Here is a 15,671-nt window from a genome sequence, read left to right on the forward strand (position 1 = left end):
GCTGGACCAGGCGAGGATGAAGACACGGAGGCCGGACCAGGCGTGGATGACGGCAGCGGGACGGCTGCAAAACCTGACGGCAGCGATGCTGCAGGAGGTGATGTGGAGATGTGCTGGCTGGGTCCTCCAGGACCGTCAGCAGGTGTGAGGATGTGCTGGCTGGGTCCTCCAGGACCGTCAGCTAACGAGGCGTGGTGCTGGGTGGGCTCCTCGGGCCCTCCAGCAGAAGACACTTGAGGCTGGCTGGGTTCTCCAGAACCCCCAGCAGACGAAACTTGAGGCTGGACGGGCTCCTCGGGCCCCCCAGCTGACGAGGAAGCGGAAGGAGGCTGGACGGGCTCCTCGGGCCCCCCAGCTGACGAGGAAGCGGAAGGAGGCTGGACGGGCTCCTCGGGCCCTCCAGCGAGAACAGTCTCAGGACCAGTGGGCACAGGGGCCCCTGGAACACACGGGACAGAACCAGCAGGCGTACGGGCCTCTGGCACAGACAGAACAGAACCAGCAGGCGCGGGGACCTCTGGCACAGACAGAACAGAACCAGCAGGCGCGGGGACCTCTGGCACAGACAGAACAGAACCAGCAGGCGCGGGGACCTCTGGCAGGAATAGATCAGAACCAGCAGGCACACGGGCCTCTGGCAGGAACGCAACAGAACCAGCAGGCGCACGGGCCTCTGGCAGGAACAGGTCAGAACCCGCAGGTGCACGGGCCTCTGGCAGGAACAAGACAGAACCAGCAGGCACGGGGACCTCTGGCAGAGACAGAGCAGAACCAGCAGGCGCACGGGCCTCTGGCGAACACAAAGCGGACTGCGGCTGCACAGAGCAGTGACTCAGCTCAGGCAGCGACAGCCGGATGCAGTCCTCAGCTGGCTTCTTGACCTCCAGGGGTCCAGAGTCGGCTGGGGGCTGGAACCCAGCCTCTGGGGAGGCCCTGGAGTGCGTCACAGTCTCTGTACTGGCCAGCTGTTGGGGACTGATTACTGCGTTATGTGGCGTGTCTCTCTGCTGGACATGAACAGGTGAAAAACAGTGCTTTTTGGGTTGGATGGACTCTACCAACTGAGCTATTGACTGGGCTATGGACTGTAACATAGTGTCTAATGAATCTGACTGTGACTGTAACTGGGCTATGGGTAGTGAGGCTGAATGTGATGGAGGTGGCGACTGAGCGGCTAACTGAGCTAGTGGCTGCTGGGCAGCTAACTGAGCTACCGGCGGGGCAGCTGACTCAAAAAACACAGCCCCGGAACAAACAGTCACACAGTCCAAAACAGAAAAAGGGTCCTTCTCACTCACCACAGCCGGCAGTTCCGAAGTCCTAATCTCCGGCTGTGGGGTGACGCGCCGATGGCGCGATCGTCGCTTCCTCCCGGGCAAAACCTCCGGCGGGCCGGGCAAAACCTCCGGCGGGCCGGGCAAAACCTCCGGCGGGCCGGGCAAAACCTTCACCGCCGGGCTGGGTTGGGAAGCGGTAGCGGCTGGTGGGTGAAGGTGCAGCTCGTGAAGAAGGAAGTCTTGTGCTAGCGGGTGAAGCGAGTCCAGCAGCCAGGAGTGGGCAGAGATTAGCTGCTGTAGCCTGGCTTCTACCGCGCGGTGAAACCCTTCCCCCTCGTGCTCGAGCCACAAGTTGACCAACCTTGAAACAGTGTCAATTAATTCCTCCCGAAACTCCTGGGAAGGTGCGGATGCTGCTGGGTCCATGTTGGTCGGCTCGTACTGTCACGGCTGGCGGAGGGAGCCGTGTGGTGTGGAGGAAAAGGAGGACCCAAGATGCAGCAAACTGATGATACGAGTGATGTTTTATTTACAAAGGTGGTGGTGACAAAAACAGGCAACGAGGTATGAGTACTTTACAAACGGAAACCTAAACTGGGAGAAACTAAGTGACAAACCTGAGACCATACAAAAGGGGTGCGGGGCAGAGAGACGCAGAGACAGGAACACCATAGAACCCAGAGGTAGACAGATGAATGCAGACGAGCCGACAACAGGCAGGAGAACACACAGGGCTTAAATACACACCAGTAATCAGGGGATGAGGGACAGGAGGGCAACACAGCTGGGAGAAATCAGAACTGACGGGACAGGGGAAATGTAAACTGAACACACTCACATCAGACAGAGACCTTCACAATAAAACAGGAAACTCAGACACGGGGAACCAAACAAGACACAGATCTAAACAGACAGCTTCACAAACAGATGGGGTGACACCATAGACAGACAGATACAGACGCAGACTCAGAGGCAGACCGAATATAACACAGAACTAAAACAATCATCATCATCATCATCTGGAAAATGATAACAAACTAAAAGCGCTGGGTCACCGACCCAGGACCATGACAAGATGAGCCGCAGGTGCATCTTCTTCACTATTTCAGAACATGCTATGCATGCTTATTCTCCTGGAATACTGAGAATGAAACAGTAAATCACAGGTAGTTTTTCATAAAACCAACTACATTTTTAGTCCAATATTTTTAGTCCATTACAGTTTTTTCTGATTGCTTAAGCACATTTTTTGTAACTATTGGCTAATTTTGCAAAACTCTTCACACAAATAAGAAAACCTGTCACCCAATCATCAAAACATTGTAGTTCTCTTGCAAAAGCAAACACAGCTAGATTAACTCTTCACACCTTCGTAAAAGTGGTGTTTCCGTATCAAACAGTACACACAAGCCATCATCTACTAAGCACACAATGCGCCAACTGCACACTGATGGTATGAATACAAAACACATCTGGCTTTTGCTTTCTCTGTGCACAAGGTAGGCTATGTCAGTTTGAGCTCATACTTCTGTCATAGATCCATAAGCATAGAGGGATCCAAACTTCAAGTACTGGTGTTTATTCAAACACATCAAAACAAACACAAGTGTTCATTTCCAAGTATAGGATTATTTGCAATCGCCATAATGACTATATGGGTTACTTGGTCTGCAGTGAACATGCTTCCTCTGCCCCCAGCATCTGGTCATCTAGCAATTCTGTAAAGTAACAATTTCAGTATTTTTACATCAGTGGTATTGGTGTGTTTCTCATTGGCATATGGCAGTGCTACAAGTCTTTGTGCGAAGTGACTGTACTAACCGATTCTCATTTCAAGATGTCCCTATGGTACTTGCTACAGTGTAGCGGCTCGAGTTAGGCTGGACCCGTTGGCCAGCTACCCTCAGGGTCATTCCACGGTTGATTACATGGTCCACTATTGTAGCTCTGATGTCATCAGTAATTCTATTTCTTACTCTTCCTACCCTTCCTCTCCCCCCTCCTCATTTTCCTCTCCCCCCTCCTCATTTTCCTCTTGCTCCTCCTTGTCCTTGTTGTCCTCTTCATCCTACTTCTTCACCTCCACGTCCTCTTCCTCGGCCTCCTCTTCTTCTCACTCTTTCTGCTCCCTCCATTGTACTCCGCACACACAGCTTACCTGTATTATAGTGCTTAGGCAGATTGCAAAGTGAACGAATTATCTAAAAAAGTTTTCACATGTGAAAGTGTGCCAGACAGTTGGCAAATTAGTGTTAATGATAGCCATACATGTGTATACTTTTGCTAGGAGTGTGTTGGAAATTTGGTAATTGAGTGTTGTGCAGTGAATTGTGCCTACAGTTTTGCAAAGTGTGTGTTACAAAATTGCAAACTGAGTGCAAAGCAGTTTTTGTGCTTTTAGTTTTGCAAACTCAGTGAGTGGTTTTGCTATAAGTCTGAATAGTTTTAGAGATTGTGCTACAGGAATCACAGTTAGGGTTTAAGCATTCAGAAAAAACTGTAAAGTGAGAGAAGCTCACACATAGCCTTTTTAATGAATGTCTTCCACTGATGGTTTATTTGATTGAGTGATAGTACACTTTTGTTTTTGTTTTGATTGAAAATTGTGTGAAGCCCCACAGAAATAACTAAAAATTTTTGAAATCCGCTCTGAGATTGTTCTATATACAGCACATTCCTATGGTATTTGCTTATTGCTTAGCACAACTATTAAAACCAGATATCACATGAGTACATATGTACACGAAAAGTCTAAATCATGCAAAAGCGGAAATGTAAACATGTTGATTGCAGAGGTAGGGGTAGATGAAACTTTAATATCATTTTACAAAAGCTTATAATAATTTTGCAAATGTCATTTTAAGATTTCAGTGAAAAGAAAAGAAGTGAATGGATAGTACTTCCTGTTTGTTGTTGTCTGTGCCCTTGGAGGCAAGAGTTATGAAAAGGAACACCAGGGGAAATAGGTGTAGGAAGTACTTAGTACTGATGTAACTACGGTGGAAACAGCGTGAAGCTGAAATTATAATCGCACCTCCTCTTCACAGCTCAGTGGGCTTTCAGGAACCTGCAAAGATAACATTTACTACATACACATAGACAGAAACTCAAACACCCATGTAGAAAGCAGCTGATAGTCAGTCTGTATAAATACACACACACACACAAGCACAGAGGTCCTAATAAAGCGATATGACTGTTCAGTTTGTAGACATTAGTCAAGTGTCTTTTGCAGTTTGATTCCATATTGCAAATGGAAGTCAACATGTTATACTTTTTAATGTTATTTAGCATTGCAGAAGGAAATTCATTTTATTTATGCAATACAGTTTTTTACAGACGCTAGGACACATTTCTCAATACTTAGGTCACGTTTGCAAAACTCCTCACACAGTGAGCACAACAGAAGTCTATGTGGGCTAAACTGAGGACCAGTTATCATTGTTTTGGCACAAAATGCATTCAATGACTACATCTCTCAAATTTCATGAATTATCTTCTCACTCAGACACAACACCTGCCAAAAATCTTTGTACGTACAGGACATTTTGCATGTGCTTACATACTGTTTTCAAAACTGTTACAGTTCTTCTCAAATGCTAAAACACATTTCACAAACGTTACCACCAGGTCCCCCAATGTCCAAACACAACACCCTTCTCTAAAGCTACATAAACACAACCACACCTTCCCATTGCAAAACTCAAACTCCCACACCAAGAGAGCAGCTCGAAGCTGTCAAAACTGTAAACACTATACACAGCATTACACACTACAGCAAAACAATTGAAAACACAATGCTCAATTTGTGAGAAGGTTCTTTGTTCCATAACTGCCAATGCATATTTTAGAAACTATACAGTAACGGATCGTCGTAGATCTCTGCAGAGGATTAGGCATTTAGATTTGTGAGTTTCATATGAGTAGTATAAATCTATAGAAAATCCTGCATGTACGTACACTACTGTAACACAACTCAATGCAAAAACAGAATCTATTGCACACAACAGTAATCTTGAAAACATGAACAGGGTGTGAAGTTTTTTTATTTACGTTATTCACACCACACACACACCACAATCACTGTGCGGCATCATGTCGCTGAGCTGTTGCTCGCATCTCGTCCGTAATGATGGTGCGAGGTTGTCTTGCTCTCCCTCCTGGACCTTCTCCTCTCCCATGTTGGCCTTCTCCTCTTCCTCGTTGGTCGCTCCTCTTCCTCCTCTCATTTGAACTCCTCTTCCTCATTGGCCTGCTCCTCTTCTTCCAGGGTCAGCTCTTCTCAAAACAAATTTCCCACGTGTGGGACTAATAAAGGTTATCTTATCTTATCTTATCTTATCTCCCTCCTCTGCATCAAATTCCTCTTCCCCTGACTCTGCCTTCATCCATTGTGTTTGTTTGGAACCTTCAGCATACTGTGCACTCTGAACTTGCTTTTACATGTGGGTACAGCATTAGCAACAAGTGTCTTCAATTTTGAGTCATTGTGTGTAGTGAATGACGCCAGGTGTGTTCCCTGTGTTCAAAGATTGGTGACTGTGGCAAGCATTTTGCATCACATGGGCTTTCATTTGAGGATATGAGCAGAGTTGTTTTGCAACATGTGTTTTAGCAAGGAAAAATGTGTTTAGATTTATGAGTACAGAGGGTTGTGTTTTGTGAATTGTGTCTTCATGTGACATGTGTTTATGGTACTGGAATATGGTGGCTACATTTAGTAAATGTGTTTAGACTACTGGTCATTTGGGTTACAGGATTGGCTTTTGTGTTTTAACATTTGAGAAAAACTGTAAACTTATGGCCAAAACAATAACACAATGCAAAACTTGAAAAGACAGCAAAATTCAACAACAATATTTTATTGAAACATATTTTAAATCTAAAAATGCAGTTTAACCAGCCACAGCTGATTCTCATTGTAGATGAACATCTACACAGGTGTTACTCCTTCAATTTTTCAACTCCTTCAATTCTGGCATGCCAGAAGATTCTGTCCTAGGTGTATTGCCCTAGATGACATAAGATGTGATGTGGATGAGAACCTGTGGCCAAATGGAGAAGACCGAGTAGATTAGCATTACTATTGTATGTGTATCAGTGGATGGTGTGTATACAAATTCTTGTATTTTGGGATTACTTAGTGCAAAAAAATAAAAAATACATAAACAAATATTAACGAATTCTGCATGATGTCTGATTCATTCCAGTAACATATATTGAAATTATAAACAGAGATGTGTCCTTGTTTTACACAAGAAAACACTGTGTAATGCTACATGTTGTTAGTGTTTTTTAGGTCATTGTTTTGTGGGTGACAAAGTGTGTTTGTCGGCTGTCAACCTTTGCTAGTGTTCTGGAAGAATGAGGTTATTTGAGACCTGAATGAAGTGTTTTGGTAGTTGTAGTGCATTTTGAATGTGAAATGAACTGCTTTGCCAAGCTGACGGTCAGTTAGGAGGATTGTGTGAAGAGTTTTGCAAAAGTGACCTAAGTATTGAGAAATGTGTCCTAGCGTCTGTAAAAAACTAATACAGCTGTTGCCAAAATTTCCTAGACTTCTGTAAGCACATGCATGCATGCATTAAGTCTAATACTAATTTCTGTCTTCTCACTGTCTGAACCACCATTTGTAACCAAATCATATTTTCAAGGATGTAAAGCCTTGTCCATTCATCAGAAAAATGTAGAAGACAATGGCTAGAGCTTTGGCTCTCCAATCAACAACAGACATATGGTTTAAAATCACTGCCATTTACAGTTACAGCCCTACCTCGAAGTATTTAGTATTTGTTTATCTTTTGTTTTCTGCACTTATTTTCACCAGAAACAGAAACAGTTCTTCCAGCTCTTTTCCAACCATTCTAACAGTGTCATCAGCATGTTATCCATTGGTGATTGTTTGACCTGCAGTGCTGATGGTCGCCATTAGATTTTCCAGGTTTTCTCATATTGCTGTTCTAGGAAGATGTTGAATAGTGTAGGTGCTCTGTAGGACACCAGCTGAGGTAAGGAACAAGTCCCCTGCGGTGACTTCCACAAGGACTTTGTTGGTGGGCTTGCTGTAGAACTGTTGAATGATGGTAATCAGACTATCGCTCATGTTGTACTTCTTCATTGTGTCTCACAGGGCCCCATACCAAACCCTTTCAAATGGCTGGAAGTTTGCGATGTGGAAAAGTTCTTGTTGGTGCTATAGATTTTTCTCATGTAGACCATTAATGCTGAAACTTTGGTATATGGTGTTTTTTCCTTTTTTGAACAATCCCTGCTTTTTATCTCAAGGATTTCTTTGGCCCACAGTTTCAGCCTGTTGAGAAGGATCTTCAGCATCACTTTCTTTGTATGGCTGATAAGACTTATGGTGCTGTAATGTCCACACTGTAGGAGGTTCCCTTTCTTACGCAGAGTAATGATGATGGACTGAACCCAGGATGTCCTCTATTCTCCTATCTGCCAGATTTTATTGCACACAACAGTGAGAATGTTAATCACTACTTCTCCTCCATTTCTTAAAGGTTCTGCGGGAACATTGCCAAAACCTGCAGTTGTCCCCTTTTACAGCTTTCTCATTGCTGTCTCAACTTCTTGTAATATTGGGAAGTCATCTTCTTTTGTGAATTCTTGCCTACGCAGTACTTTTGGATCTCCAGTAATGTCGAAGCTGTAGAACTCTGCATAGTGTTAAATCTACCTTTTCCTGACATCTTCTTACTCTGTCAGTCTCTTCACACTTTGGCCTTCAGGTCACCTTGGACATTTAGGACATCAGCTTGTCTGGTCTGTTGATGATAGGTTAAACCAGGCTATAAAACTTGATCATCATCACAGTGGCTCACATACAGTCAGTCATCAATGTACTGGATTACTAAATACATTTGTTTATGAAAAGACATGTACATTAACCATTCAAATCTGTTGTGTTAATTGCAGAAGACCTACATATTGATTCTACTCTATAGTTGAAGATGCCTAAAAGCAAAAGAAAAACCAAGCTATAAAAAGGTTTAGGCTTTCTTTAGGTTTTGTACATTTTAATCATTATTTTTTTTTATATTTGGAAAAAATCATGTAGCTTAAATGATTAAAGACTGAAAAATGAACTCAGTAGTACTAGTTGTTACTCTGTCACCCCTAATGTGGTGGATGCCAAAGACAGAGTTTAGTATTGATTTTCTGTAAAAGTTGAGTGTGTGGCTACTTGTGCGTTTGTGTGAACGTGTGGATATCTGTTTGTGTGTCAGTCAGGTGGTTTATCTCAGCTTTGTGAGAGAGGCAGCAAATCTCCCTGTAATTACAATCTGAACAGCCCTGACATTTTACCAAGACTCCCCCAGGTGTGCGCATGAGCTAGTGTCTATGTCTGTGTGTGCATGTGTGTTCAAGTATGTGCTGAAGGCCTTTTGTCTTGTGGGGCTGAAACAGCTGGGTGCTCTTCGCTAATTAACGAGGAACCTCATAATTACTGTTAACTGGCCTACTATAGCTGACAGGGAGTGTGTGTGAGAAAGAGAGAGAGGGAGAGAGACAGAAAGATAGAAACCTTGAGGAGGATCGTTTACATAGGCAAATATTTCTTCAGTGTCAGCTCACTTAAAGAGCTGTCACAGTGTGCTCGAGTAGGAACACGGTGAAAAAATACCAGCCACAAAAATTACTTTCATTAATTCTCTGGATATGAAACTTTAAACTAGTGTGGTGCACAAGGTATTAGCTGAATACTGCTGCCATCCCTGGGATGGTTATCATGACCTTAAGCCCCCTCTTGTTTAAATGTTCTTCTGCCTAGAAGTCTTGCAGCGTTTGCATAAGAAAGATGTTGTACAGTGATTTCCCCTCAAGCACTATAGGAGAGCAGTCATGTTTTTTCAACATCAACATTAGTAAAATATAAGCCATCATTTTTGTTTTAAGTAGACTAACATGGATAGAGTATACAGATATATCCCATATAAATCTGCACAGATACAGTTTCTATCCTAATGAAAATGAGCTTGGTTCTTTGTTCATGTAGCTACCCACAGTTTCCTTTTTTACGCAGTCTGCAGTTTTAAGAACAGTGAAATGATTGACTGAGAAAATGGCAAATTTAAGAGATTCAATCATGATTACATCCAATGAGTATTTTTATGATGGCAAACTATCCAGTTAAGTGCAGTTATACAAATGTGCCTAGAATCAAAATACACTGATATAAAAAAAAAAAAGGCAAGTAGACAAGAGCAATGGTAGGATAGATAGAAGAAGAAAACAGAGGCGCTTCAAATACAGAGAAAAACCTGTATGAACATAGATTATTGTTGTTACTCACTCAGTTAAATGTCAGTGCTGCCACATTGTTTTCATCACTCAGAAAGTATTGCTAGCTTTCATTGTGTATGTATGTGTGTTTTTATATAAGGTTGTGATGAACATATAATGTCATGTTTTATGTCTCACTGGCTCTATTTCCGTGCTGGAGAAAGAGTTTTAAACGCTACCTTGAAAGGTCAAGTAGATCAGTTAAGACACACACACACGCCTACACACACACACACACACACACACACACACACGCACACACACACACACACACACACACACACACACACACACACACAGATTACTGACCTGGAAAACGAGAGACCATCTTGCAGTAAGCAAATCTCACATGTGGAAACTCGTATGCATGCACTCATGTAGTTATATTACAGTATTACATGACTAAGTCTCACTAATGTATCCTCAGATTGGTTCATCTCGGTCTGATCGACACACATGTCACATTTCAGTGACAGCATATTGCACAGTAATGCAATCTCTTGTTCACAAAAGCAAGCTTTTTCTTAAAAGAGTGACATCCTTTTCTTGTCTGAGTTTTTCATGAATTTCAAATAACTCTTGGGTTTTCACTGATATAAAATTTATATACTTATATATAGAAAATACATGTGTCAAAAGGCTGAAACTTACATAAAGATGCCAGTGCCTAGGTTAACCTAACAGTCACGATCTGCCTGCACATGTGTGGTATCTGTAAATCGGTGATCAGTGATGTCATGTATGCTGGATATGTCTGTGTGTAGATTTTTTTTCCAAATGATTTGCTTGAGGTCTAAGCAGTTGGCTATTGATCTGTGTGTATGTGAGTGTGTGTGTGTGCATAATGGTCATGTCACGCAATGTTGATTTTCATGTCAGACAGCAGCGTTCGCTTCTCACTCCATTACTTCCCATTCTGTTGCTGTTTGTGTATGTATGCTTGTGTCTGTGTCTGTCTGTGGCTGCGATTTCTCGCCCAGAACAGTTCTTGTACTCTTCTTTTTGGTTGTTTTTGTTCTTCCAGGCTTACAGCTGTTTAATTGTTCCTTTACCCGAGCTTGCAGATATCAACACGCATAAACAGTGAGGTAAATGAAACGCCAAAAATCCTCCTCCACACCATTTTGCAAGCGGACTCTGTACTGTCACAAGAGAGTTGCAGAAACTACCGAATTAAGACGGTTCCAAAACAAAAATGAGCAACCGTGTTCAAAACTTTGCAGTCATGTAAGTAATGACAGATGGAATCTGTCACACTCTGTTGTAGCCATTTAAGCACGTAATGTGGCCTTTTCTTTCTTAAACAACTTAAACTTTATTTGTTAATACAAGAGAAGCCATCTAGGTAAATTCAGGGAAAAGATAAACAGATTCATTCAGACCGTAAAAATGTTACATAAAAAAATATCAAGGTCTGCTTTAACCCTGTGAGGTCAAATGCCTGATTCAGACTTGTCCAGGAAATACATTGTAACTCATGAGATGACTGAAAACCTCTTTTAATCCTTCGACATAGCTTTCCACGTATGTGCATGTCTCAAGGAAAGTAAATAAACGTGGGATCAATGCAATAAAAGGAGTTTCCGGCTAAATCACAAGTGATATAATTTAAGCCGAAATCAGCCAGGACCAATGAAATGATCACCGTTAGTTATGGAAAATCCAACATAGCAACAAACAGCATTAAACATGCAGAATAGTTTCCAGTCTTCTGATAATGTGCGTAAGTTTCCAAGTACAGTGTTAGTTTTTATTTATTTTTTGTGTGTGAAATCTCTGCGGTGAGCATGACTGTGCTATTATGCATGCTGAGCACGCTGTAGACTCTGTGGTGGCTGCCACTCACACTCTTTACCGGTCAGCTATTTCCTACACCTGCGCATATGGACTGAAATATTGTAAATATGCAGTCTGGAAATGGAGCCAGTGACAGCTTTTGCATAATCATTACACTGCATATGCTCATTATGAGTCCTAATCATTATGCAGGCCAAGATCACCATAAAAAAAACCCTCAAATGAACAAATAGTGTTCACCTATCAAAGTTGTGCCATACCACTGTATATAGCGATCACGTTGTAAAGTATATCACTCTCCGGCTTATGTTGTTCTGTTTCCAGTGAAAGGTGGTTGTAGGAGCTACTCCGTCACTGCAAAGTAGTAGGACTTGATCTGCTGTCACAGAGTCCAATGAGTTGATCCTCTGCTCATTGTCTCTAAGGATGACATCCCCGGCGCCACCAGTCTCCTACTTTTGTACTTCCAGTGCATTTCAGGAGTTCTTTTGTGATGAAATGTTGTAATTTACTTTCACGGGAACCTTCTTTCCTTTTGACAGCCTCAACTACTTTCTCTCACTTAGTGACTGACTACACAGAATGCCTTTCAGCAGTCCCTAGACAATAGGAGGGAACTTCTTCTGCTCAGCTGAGCATTATACCTGTAGGTGGAGAGAGCTGTAGCAACAGACTGAAAGACTTTTTTTTTGTCTCTGGTCAAGACAAAAAGTCCCACAGCTTACAACTTACTGTCTCAGCAGAATTACCTTCACATCTGAGAATTTTAATATCAACAGATTAATAGTTCAAGTGCTTTCATTTGTGTGATTGGTGAGTATCAACGAAAACTTAAATTCTGAAAGGACTGACAACAAAATCTTATGCTAACCGCATGTCTTCAGTAGCTCATACACATTACTCTCACCTCTCTTTATACTTACAGTTTTTCTCGATTGCTAAAACACATTTCTTGAAACTATGCCTCATATTCTCACAACAGTAAACACAAATCCATAACATCTCACTCAATTTCCCAAATATCCTATTTTCAGTTCAAAATAAAGCTCTACACTCAAAACTATTCACTCTTGCTGAAAAACCAAACTTTGCCCTCAGACATCAAACACAAGCCCTCAAAAACACACACACTACAACAGAGTTTTGCACACTGGTACAATTAATTCAAAACAATAGTTCCAAAACAATTAGGTTGCTTATGGTTCTCCCCTTCAAAAACCTTTTCACATGATAAACACAAAAGACGCAACCAATGTATGTACAGTGGCACATTTTTATTCATGTACTATACAGTACAACACACACCAAAAAACATTATCCCACCTCAGCATCTTGTCTTTGGTCTGGGTCAGGCCAGAGAATCTCATCCACATCACAGGCTATATTGGCCCTAGCCAGGCAGCGGGGGTAAAATCCTCTTGCATGCCTGATCCACCCCTGGCATGCATCTACTGATATGTCTAGGCAGGCCTCTTCCATGGCCTGAAGGAGGTGAACACGGACATAAGGTTCTCGGTCATACACTTTCCACCGCCATGCCGAAAATAACTCCTCTATCGGGTTTAGAAAGGGAGAGTATGCAGGCAGAAAGATATTAGAAAACCTTGGGTTATTGGTAAACCAGTCACGAACCAGAGCAGCGCGATGGAAGCTGACGTTATCCCACACAACAACGTAGTGAGGCTGCTCTGGCTGTGCTGGTTCCCTGTAGTCCAGCTGGAACATATGTTGTCTTAAACCATCAAGAAAAGCAAGGAGAAGCATAGTGTTATAGGGTCCTAGTACGGCATGGCGGTGGAGTACCCCTCGTTGGCTGATGGCTGCGCACATAGTGACATTCCCTCCACGCTGACCAGGGACATTTACAATAGCCCGATGGCCAATTATGTTCCTCCCCCTTTTCCTTCTTTTGGTCAGGTTAAAACCTGCCTCATCCACAAAGATTATTTCATGGGGAACAGGCCGTCCTTCAATCTCAAAGATTCTCTGCAAAACACATAACACAGTAGAGTCAATCGGTACCCTGAACCACAGTTCAAGAGTGCTGAAATGGCAGCATAAACTGCCATGCTGTGATGGTACACAATACTTTATACAGTATCAAAACTCATACCTGAACATATTCCACACGTTGGTTTTTCACTCTGTCAGAGTTTCGTTCGAAAGGGACTCGGTATGCCTGTTTCATCCGGAATTGATTCTTTCGGAGGATGCGGTCAATTGTGGAGAGGCTGATGGCATTTATGCCTCGAAAAAGATGATCATCCTCAATCACTCTCCTTTGAATCTCTTGCAGGCGGATTACATTATTTGCAATTACCATGTTTACAAGTTCCCTCTCTTGCCCCTCCGACAAAAGCCTTAACCTGCCTCCACCAGGTGGTCGTCTCTGTGTCCTACAAAAATAGAAGCACTCATTACTGTAACTGTCACACATTCTTTTTACAGGAAAATAATGGAAACATACTGAAACTCAAGAAACATAAGTTCAGTAACTTAAAAGTTACTGTACAAAGCAGTCTTACTGCAAGTACACCTACCTGTTTTCCTCCCTGAAGGTTCTGATGATGGAGGCAACAGTGAAGCGACTCAAATTTGGTTGTACTCGTTGCCCAGCCTCCCTCATAGTCATCCCATGGACAAGGACATGGTCAACTAAAGTGGCTCGAATTTCATCCGAGACTGACTGTCTTCTTGCCCTTGCTCTTCCCCTTCCTTGTCGCCGTCGTTCTCCACCTCCACCTCCTTCACCACGTCCTCCTCCTCCTCCACCTCTCCCTCCTCCTCCACCACCTTCCTGTTGTCCTAGACCACCTCCTCCTCCTCCTCTTTCACCACGTCCTCTTCCTCCACCACGTCCTCCTCTTTCACCACGTCCTCCTCTTTCACCACGTCCTCCTCTTTCACCACGTCCTCCTCTTTCACCATGTCCTCTTCCTCCACCACGTCCTCCTCCTTCAACACGTCCTCTTTCTCCACCACGTCCTCTTCCTTTGCATCTCTTTGGATCCATTGTTTCAAACCTGAATGAGCTGACTTTGGCCCTTTTATCTATCCATCGAAGGTTCTGATTGGTGTGTGATAAATTTTGACTCCTAGTGTTTCCACCTGGTTAATTGTGTGCTAATTGAGCTCAAGCTATGCTGACTTAAGTTAACATTATTGAATGCTAGTGCTTTCTAAATGACTACATGGTGTAAGCACTGAAAAATGTAGGGATTTGTGTGTAGAGTTTTGCAGTAACAGTTCACCAAATTTGACTCATGTGTCAAAGCAGGGAATAGTGTTTATAGTTCAGGGAAATGGGTGAGCTTTTTGAAAAATAGCGTTACGGTTTTGAAATTTTAGTTTAAAAGCCTGGTTATAGTGTTTAAGCAATCGAGAAAAACTGTAATTGGAAATGTCAGTCTGTAATATATAAGGTGTGGCCAAAAGCTTTTGAGAACAGGTGCATACAGTTTTATTAATGCTGGAACTAAGTGCTACGTTTGACACTGTGGATCACTGCATTTTATTAGATAGGCTTGAACATTTTATTGGAATTACAGGAAATGTTTTATCGTGGCTGAGATCTTACCTGTCTGGGAGGTCTCAGACTGTTAGTTTTAAAAATGATCTCTCTGAGACCTGCGCAGTGAGCAGAAGTAACGCGTTACTGTAATCTGATTACTTTTTTCAAGTAACGAGTAAAGTAAGGGATTACTATTGCAAAAACGGTAATTAGATTACCGTTACTTTCCAGTAGGAACGCTGCGTTACTGCGTTACTAAAACTGTGATTTTCTGCGAGAATGTCTCACGACAGTGACGTAAGCAAGTGCGCCGTTAGTGACAACAGCTGTGTGCAGATCAACAATGGATCACATATCGATTGTGGGAGAGAGTATGAGCGTGCAGCGTTTAAAGCGTGGAAGTACTGACCTTACTTTGAGTTTGATTCCATAAAAAGTGACAAAAACATTAGTGTCCGTTGTGCGTGGGAAGAAAACTTCTTTTTACAGCAAAAAAACCCCCTAAACTTCCAAGCAAGCACCGAGTGCGCAATGACGTAATGGGAAACTCACAGAGAAAGTTGCGGATTCTTCAACTGACCGCGGCACACCTGCACCATGGTAAACCTCCGCCTACCGTAGTCCTGCTTTACAGGTGAAAATAGAGCAACAGGACTGCTGAGTCTTTGACTTTATTTATTTTCTGCTGTGTTTTACTTGCATCTATTTGAAAGAGTGAGTGTAAACACAAAAAATATTTTATTTTATGTGCTGGAATGTGCAGAAAATAGCTTTAAATGTTAAAC

At 42.7% G+C, this 15,671-nt stretch overlaps 1 protein-coding gene and 1 pseudogene across 2 annotated transcripts in view; one reads left to right on the forward strand and one right to left on the reverse strand.

The window, feature by feature from the left end:
* The window catches only part of csmd3b (CUB and Sushi multiple domains 3b), a 421,680-nt gene that overhangs the window by 24,160 nt on the left and 381,849 nt on the right, over positions 1 to 15,671 (forward strand). The gene's annotated exons all lie outside the window — the stretch shown is intronic.
* On the reverse strand, positions 12,735 to 14,116 carry LOC146549242 (uncharacterized; annotated as a pseudogene).

The sequence above is a fragment of the Mchenga conophoros genome, linkage group LG22, assembly GCF_057382185.1.
Source record: "Mchenga conophoros isolate Kocher_MC1m ecotype Shallow Benthic linkage group LG22, M_conophoros_male_GT1.1, whole genome shotgun sequence".
Taxonomy (NCBI): domain Eukaryota; kingdom Metazoa; phylum Chordata; class Actinopteri; order Cichliformes; family Cichlidae; genus Mchenga; species Mchenga conophoros.